Genomic DNA, 8,638 nt, shown 5'->3' on the forward strand with positions numbered 1-8,638 from the left:
AGATTTGGAAGTTCCCATAATCTTGGGACGACCTTTTCTAGCTACAGGAAGAGCGGTTATTGATGTGCACAAAGGGCAGCTTGTTCTGAAAATCAATAATGAAGAAGTAGTATTTAAGATGCATGAAGCTGTTCATTATGCTTCAGTTTCTGATGATTCATGTTAATTTCTTGATACACAAGATAATGATTTTTTCTTGCAGGAACAATTGTTTGATCTCGACCAAGAGGGGAGTAATAACGAAGGCACTACCAATGAAGAAGAACAGGATATTCTTCCTGACATAGACCCCGAAAAGGGAAATGAGGAAAGATGCCCCGAACTAAACCAGTTGCCTGATCACCTGGAATATGCATTTCTAGATCCACTAAACAGTAGACTAGTAATAATTTCGGCAATATTGACAAAAGACCAGAAGGAACAATTACTTACCATCCTAAGGAGGCACAAGACGGCTCTAGCATGGAAAATAGAAGATATAAAAGGAATCATCCCGACCATCTACATGCACAAAATTTTTAATGGAAGAAGATCATCGACCAACTGTGCAACCACAAAAAAGACTAAATCCGCACATGAAGGACGTTGTGAAGGCAGAAGTGATCAAACTCATCGAGGCAGGAATCATTTACTCCATTTCCGATAGTATGTGGACTAGCCCTGTCCAAGTTGTTCCTAAGAAGGGGGGACCACCGTGGTCAAAAATGACAAAAATAAGCTCATCCCTACCAGAACAATCACAGGGTGGTGATAGCTCCCATTTGTATAGGGTTTTTAGACCCCTTTTAGTTCATTTTCGCTTCATTTCCTTTCAGTTTTGTTATCATTTTGTTGGCTTTTCGTGAAAATAAGTAATTTCGAGTATTTATGGCATTTTCTGTGTTTTCAGGTGTTTTAAGGCTTATTTGAGCATTCCCGAACCAGACCCGAGCCTTTTTAAGCAATTTCGGACAATTCAGGGACCGTCGGAGCACTTTTGGGACTCATCAGGGACCATTAGAGCGGAATTCGGAAGCCCATGGACCAAGACGGAGAAAAACCGGCCTCTTTTGACCATTTGGTTGCATGTCTCATCGAGACACATGCCTGTCTCGCCGACACAGGCACTGTCTCGCCGAGACACCAGGCTGTCTCGATGAGACAGCCTCTGTCTCGACGAGACGAGGCGGGAGAGGCGTAAAAACACCTCTTCCCAGCTGGAAACTCGAAAACTGAGCCTTTGTAACACCTATTTTACGAGGGAAAAGTCATATTTACCCCCGGGGAACCTAGGTTAGCTGCCTGCGACTATAAATAGGCAGCTTAACTCAGCTCTTTGGGGGAGATTACATACATTATTATTTTCCTGTACCAGTTTTATATATTTTTAGCTTCAGATTTCAGTAGACTTCGTAGCTAGATTTAATTTCATTGAAGAACAGCTCAATGGGTGGAGGATCTACCAGCTTTGTTACTATTGTAATCAGAAAACAGGGTTTAAAAATTCTCTCTTTCCCTTTATCTCAATTTACATATTAATCAAGCATGTCTTCATTTATTCCCTTTTACAATATCGTTGTGATGAGTTTGTCTATGAACTAATCCCCATCCAATCTAGGATGGGGATGAAATTGGTTAAATTGCTATGAATGTTTAGGGTTTAGGGTTTGAGACTCAGCTTTTGATTCGATCAGTTTATGCATGCCCTATGCCTAGGTGATGTTAGGAACAGGATTAATTGCTAGAATGAGCATTGATAATGATCAACTAGCGCGTTTGTGTATATAATGTGCCTAATGCCTGAAACCGTGACATTAGCTAGATAATAGATTGATTGATTCTTGACCATGGAATCATCTATACCAAATTTGCATTAAACCGGCTTCGCTAGAGACCACTAGGAACGAGGCTTTGTGGCTGGGCTACGACTTTAGCCTTAGTTGCCAAAGAACCTAATGCTTTGCATGACCTAGGGTATATGCCTAATCAAGCTGTCACCCGAATGCATGTGAATAGGAAGGACAATACTGATCACATTAGTCTTTCACTTAGGGCAATTACCTTCAATCATTAGTTGAACTTGAACCTGAGCCCCTACAAACCTATACATAGGAATTAACCAATGGATTTCCCCTTCCTAGGTTGTAACTATCATTAATCACAATCCACCCTGCGGCTAGTTCTGTTTACTGCTTTCTTAGTTTAGTTGTTTATTTCATTTGTTTAAACACCAAATTGCTTTTCAACCCTGCTAAACAGATAGACTACCAATTGAATACACTAATTAGGATAGTAGTCCTTGTGGTTTGATCTCGTGCTTAAGCACTGTATTACTTATTGCGATAGGATACACTTGTCTTATTTATTGCTATATAATTTACAAGCATCAGGTGGCAGATGTGTATTGACTATAGGAAGCTCAACGAAGCAACCAGAAAGGATCACTTCCCGCTACCATTTATTGATCAGATGTTGGAGAGACTAGCTGGTTATCAATTTTATTATTTCCTGGACGGATATTCAGGGTACAATCAGATCCACATCTGCACCAAAGACCAAGAAAAGACCACGTTCACCTATCCATGTGGGACTTTCGCATACAAACGTATGCCATTTGGGTTGTGCAATGCTCCAGCAACATTTCAGAGGTGCATGATGGCCATATTCCATGATATGATCGAGAAAACAGTTGAAATATTCATGGACGATTTTTCGGTTTACGGCACATCCTTCGAAGCCTATTTAAAGAACTTAGAAGCTGTTCTAGAAAGATGCACGGAAACACAACTAGTCCTAAATTAGGAAAAGTGCCACTTCATGGTAACAGGGGGTATTGTGCTTGGTCATAAAATATCAAGCAAAGGGTTGGAAGTTGACAAAGCTAAAGTGGAGGTAATCGAGAAACTACCTGCGCCCAAAATGGTCAAGGACATTCGAAGCTTTTTGGGACACGCTGGTTTGTATAGACGATTCATCAAGGATTTCTCAAAGATCGCACAACCACTCTCCGCACTGTTACACAAGGAGGCTGACTTCATCTTCACAGACGAGTGCAACCAGGCATTCGAATAGATTAAGAAGCTTTTGACATATGCACCTATACTCACCGCACCAGATTGGGACGCACCATTCGAGCTCATGTGCGATGCCAGTGATCTCAGTGTAGGGACTGTTCTTGGACAACGAATTAACAAGCAGTTTAAGCCCATACACTACGCAAGCAAAACTCTAAATGAAGCTCAACAGAATTACACAACCACAGAAAAAGAGTTACTTGCAGTGGTCTATGCATTCGACAAGTTTCACTCCTATCTCGTACTCTCCAGAGTAACTGTCTACACCCACCATTCTGCATTGAAATACATGTTCGCCAAGAAGGATGCTAAACCACGACTAATACGATGGTTGTTACTCCTACAAGAGTTCGATTTAGAGATCAAGGACAAAAAGGGATCAGAAAATCTAGCAGCGGATCACTTATCCAGAATACAAGCAACCACGGAAATCGAACAACCCGAGATCCTCGACTACTTTCTTGATGAACAACTATTTGCTATCTCCACGCTCCTCTGGTTTGTTGACATTGCGAATTTCTTGGCTTGCAAAATAAAACCGTTTCGATACTCTACTAATAGGAAACGAAAGTTATATTCTGATCTTAAATATTACATTTGCGAGGAACCTTAACTATTTAAATTACGTGCAGACCAGCTCCTGCGAAGATGTGTGACCAAGGAGGAAGGAATGGAGATCTTGCACAAATGCCATGCTGCGGAATCAGGTGGTCATTTTGGGGCCAATCGAACAGCTGCAAAAAAATTTCAACCAGGTTTCTCCTGGCCCACCATATATAAGGATGCTCAACAGTTCGCTCAATGATGTGATGACTGTCAACGAACATGCAACATCTCTGCCCGAAACGCCATGACTCTAAACAACATTGTTGTTTGCGAAATTTTTGATGTATGGGGCATCGACTTCATGGGACCATTTCCCATCTCCTTTGGGAATCAGTATATCCTGGTCACTGTGGATTATGTGAGTAAATGGGTAGAAGCATGCGTGTGTCTCTCGAATGATGCAAAGGTAGTGATAAAATTTTTGAAACAGTTGTTTACCAGATTTGGAGTACCAAGGGCAATTATAAGTGATCAATGTACTCATTTCTGTAACCAATTATTTGAGAAACTACTTCAGAAATACGGTGTCACACATCGTATAGCTAGACCATACCACCCCCAAATGAGCGGACAGGTGGAATTATCCAACAGGGAGCTGAAGCGAATTTTAGAGAAAACAGTTAATTCTTCACGAAAGGACTGGTCTCTAAAACTCGATAATGCACTATCGGCTTACCGAACAGCCTATAAAACACCCATAGGGATATCCCCTTTCCGGCTCTTGTTCGGAAAAGCATGCCACCTCCCTGTTGAATTAGAACATAGGGCATATTGGGCACTAACATTTCTAAATTTTGATGATCGGGATATTAAGCTAAACAGGTGTGCTCAATTGAATGAGATGGATGAATTCAGACTGTTCCCTTATGAAAACGCGATCAAGTACAAGGAACGGACCAAACAGTGGCATGATCAACATATTCAAGCCAAGCATTTTAAAGAGGGTGATCATGTGCTCCTTTACAACTCATGCATGTGCCTGTTCCCTGGTAAACTTCGTTCATGATGGTCTGGCCCATTCACCATCCACCGCATATTCTCTCATGGGGCGATAGAAATTCAGAACACCAATGGCAATACATTCAAAGTTAATGGATAGCGCCTGAAGCCTTACTTGGCCCATGAACCCCCCAGGACTGTGGGCGTCACCCATCGCCTGACCAAACCATGACAAATCAAAAGTTAGGGGTAAATAAAATTTCATTTTTCTAATTTCGTTTTAATTTTTATTTTCCGCAATTTAGTCCATTTTCAATTTCGCTTTCTAACCTCCCCTATTTTAGTCCCCTTTTGAATAAACTTGTGTCTAAGTACATAAGGAAGTACGAACAATCATTCCTCTCACCAACCCGCACCACACATGAGACAATCACCGCCCCAGCCATCTTGTCCTTTAATGCCACATTGTCAGACGGCAGACCCTCAGCCTCAACGGTCACAAGAATTGATGTGGCTACCCCTCTTTCCAAACATGGCAATTTAATTCCCTATTCTTACTGTGGAATAAGAAAAACGATTGGTTCAAACGGTTGCAACCATCCTTGACGGTTCACCTTTCTTCTCCATCTTGTATAAAGGTTTGCCCTTTTTACTAAACCCACACTTTTCCTCACCTCCAACCCCACTAACCGCTGTTAAAACTCCGCCATGGCACGAAAGAATACAAGGTCTGCCACTGCCGCCAAGGGCAAAGAAAAGAAACCTGATGTGAGCTCTAGTACCCAAACCTCTCTTGTCCTCTCCAAGAAACTTCTTACCTTCTCCGATGAAACTGAGCAAACCAATTACGAAACTTTCCAAAACACGGAGCTATGCGCCACTAGACAAATTTGCTGGGAAAGTTTGCGGGAGGTAGGTCTTGACGCAGAGGTTAAGCAAATGATTGAAGGTGCAAATCTGGCTAAATTTCTGGCCATCAAAGAGTTCACGTACCACGAACTCACAATGGAGTTCATTTCCACCTTCCAATGGGATGCCAAGTATACTGACCCCAATCATCACAAATGCTACCAATTTCGACTCATGGGGAACCACATGAACTGCTCCATCAACAAAATGAACATTTTTCTTGGCCTGGTCGACCAAACCAAACTTGAAGAAGAACCTTACCTATTGGCACACTGAGAGATCCCCCAGGAATTTGATGCTAATGCCTTCTGGCATGCAATCACTGGTCACACCGATTATAATCCTAGTTCCTCTAAGGCCTCAGGTATCAAGAGCTATTCACTGAAATATTTACACCATATTCTTGCTGGTTCTCTTTTTGGCAGGGTCCATCAAGCCACAGTACCATCCGCTGACCTATTCGCAATAGCATGTTTGCGTGACCGGAAGCCGCTGAATGTTGGGTACTATTTTGCTGAGTACATTGCCTCACTACAACAGAAGAAGAATGTCGCTGGCCTGTTATGTGGACCATTCATCACCACCATTGCTCAGAATTTGGGATTTTTCGATCCCATAATCACTACACTAACCCTTGGTCCAATTATGGAACCCTTGAACTTGCAGGTGATGAAGCGAATTGAAATCTGTTGCGATATCAAAGGAGTTTGGTACCTATGGCGAGAGGCAGAGCAACTCAAGAAAAAGGACAAAGACCCAGCTAGTCCTTCCAAGAGACGCAGATCCAAAGATTCCATGCTAGAACCTGTTCATGTCACCCCCATACGCTCCGTTCCAGAATACCCACCAACCGGTGATGATGAAAAAATCTACCGCATTGTCGCTAGAATGAGCATGGAGACCATCCTTATCAACATGCGTGTGATGGAACATCGAATCAATGCCTACAAGTAAGAAGTGGAGATCTTACGAGCCAGAATAGCCATTCTAGAAGGGAACAACCAGTTCGCACCAAAGCCCCATGTTTCCGATGAATCACAGAAAAGCCCCATCAAAAATGAACCAGTTGATGCAGGCACCACACCATCTGTTCCACAACCCAATGCCGATGAGGAGGCCGAGTCCTCCCAGTCCCCCACAGTGTAAATGTCTCACTCTCTTTCTCTCTATCCTTTGTTCGGCTGGCTGCTGCTGTTGTTTTCACGTGATGCTGTTGGCGTCTGTCTCTTACCCAATTGTCTTACATTGAGGACAATGTGTTTGTTAAGTTGGGGGTAGGAGAACAACGTCTTAGCAACTGTTTGGCTGTTTAAATTTGTTGTGATGTTTGCCATGCTCTTTTATTTTATTCCTGCTTTTAAGTCTTGCTTGGTCCTCGTTACACATCAACACCACCCCACAAAAAGAAAAACAAAGCACAAACACCATAATCACCTTGTGCGCTTCACCCGCCACTCACCCATCCATAATCACTTTGGGATGATTTTACCAAACTTAGTTTAGTTAAGTTACCATGCAATTTCTGTTTTCTATGTGATGAGGTGATGATTTGTTGATGAGTAATTTAGGCTGATTAATTAATTTGTGAAGTCCCTGATCAGATCAAGTATTGACCAAGTACAAACAACCAGTGAGGCTTGTGCCTAAATCTTGCATACTGTGTGCAAATAATTTTTTTTAGAGTGGGCTTTGCATATATTAGGTAAGTTAGATTTTGTCTTGTTTGCCCTGTAGTAGAAAGAAATGAATCTTGGCACATTAGGATGAACATCCAATCATTCAATCATTCACCATCAAACAACCATAGCTGGGAGCTGGTAACAAAAGAAAGAGGCCTTGTTTCCCTAAATATATCAAAAGGGACACTGTCAAATAAACAGTAGAAAACTTCTCCCCTTAAAGCATTCAAAAAGAAAAAATGAAACAGGAAAGCCTACAAACAAAAAATGACCAGCTCTTCAAAGCTAAACTTATCCGCTAACCACAAAACACCTAGTCCAATCATAAATTCCAACCAATCCACCATTCAAACCACCCTTCACCCTTGTAAGGATTCCGAGGTGCCAAGAGAAGTTTCAAGTATCTGTTGGACAAGAAGGCAGATCAAAACTTAGTCTTTTTATGCATAGCTGTCGAGTGACATAAACACCCTACAAACAAAGAGCAAACACTGTGAAAGATGAGCGAATTCCTAGAAGTACTAGGAAAATAATTGATTTTTTATTAGGGGATTCACTAACTAGTTATGTCAGCTCAATTACTCATCATTTGAATTTCAATCATCATAGAAACCTTAAATGCATTTACTTAGCTGTTCTTTTGTTTGTGTAAATTTCTTCCTGTTCTTCCATTTATATTGATGTGTTGCTTGAGGACAAGCAAAAGCTCAAGTTGGGGGTAATTTGATGCGAGTAAAAAGAGCAAATTTATGAGGATGATCATTCATGGAAAAGAGCGTCAAAGTTCTAGTTTTCAACCAGAAATGGAAGAAACAGGCAGAAATTACAGTTCAAGCAGGAATCCTCACGAACAGCCTCTCAGTAGAACAGAACAGCTTAAACAACAACATTAACGAGTCATTTGGAAGGAAAACGGATAAACGCGCGGGTCGAGCAAGTTACAGGAGAGAGAAAGAGAGAAAAACGTGGAAAGCAAGACAGCTTTCCATCTTGCGCCAAGTGTAGGAGGATTGTTTACTTGTCCTTGTTTTTACCTTTTTATGACTTTTTGCCCTTGTAATTAGGGTTGATGTAAAGGGAGTATAAATAGAAGGAAGATTATTGTAATAGGCATCTCGGCATTACCGCCACCACTAGTTTTTATATTTTGTTTTTATTTTCCGTTGCAAGAATGTTTTTGGGAAGAACAAGTTGTTCACTCATGACAATGAGTGAGTAGTTCTTCTGCAGACCTAGCCAGCCATTTAGACGACGACTGTAAGTATCTTTTATCAATAAATGAAGTATTTTTTATCCATGATTGAGTGTTATTAGCATGCTTAAAGAATAGACTAAGATCGAGTCTATTTGATAGTTACCGAGGATGACACGACAGTGCTCCGACGTAATGGAAATGGCTAATCGGCATATGTTGTAGTGGACGGACACGAAAACGACCACATATTGGGGTTT

The sequence above is a fragment of the Euphorbia lathyris genome, chromosome 5, assembly GCF_963576675.1.
Source record: "Euphorbia lathyris chromosome 5, ddEupLath1.1, whole genome shotgun sequence".
NCBI classification, from domain to species: Eukaryota; Viridiplantae; Streptophyta; class Magnoliopsida; order Malpighiales; family Euphorbiaceae; genus Euphorbia; species Euphorbia lathyris.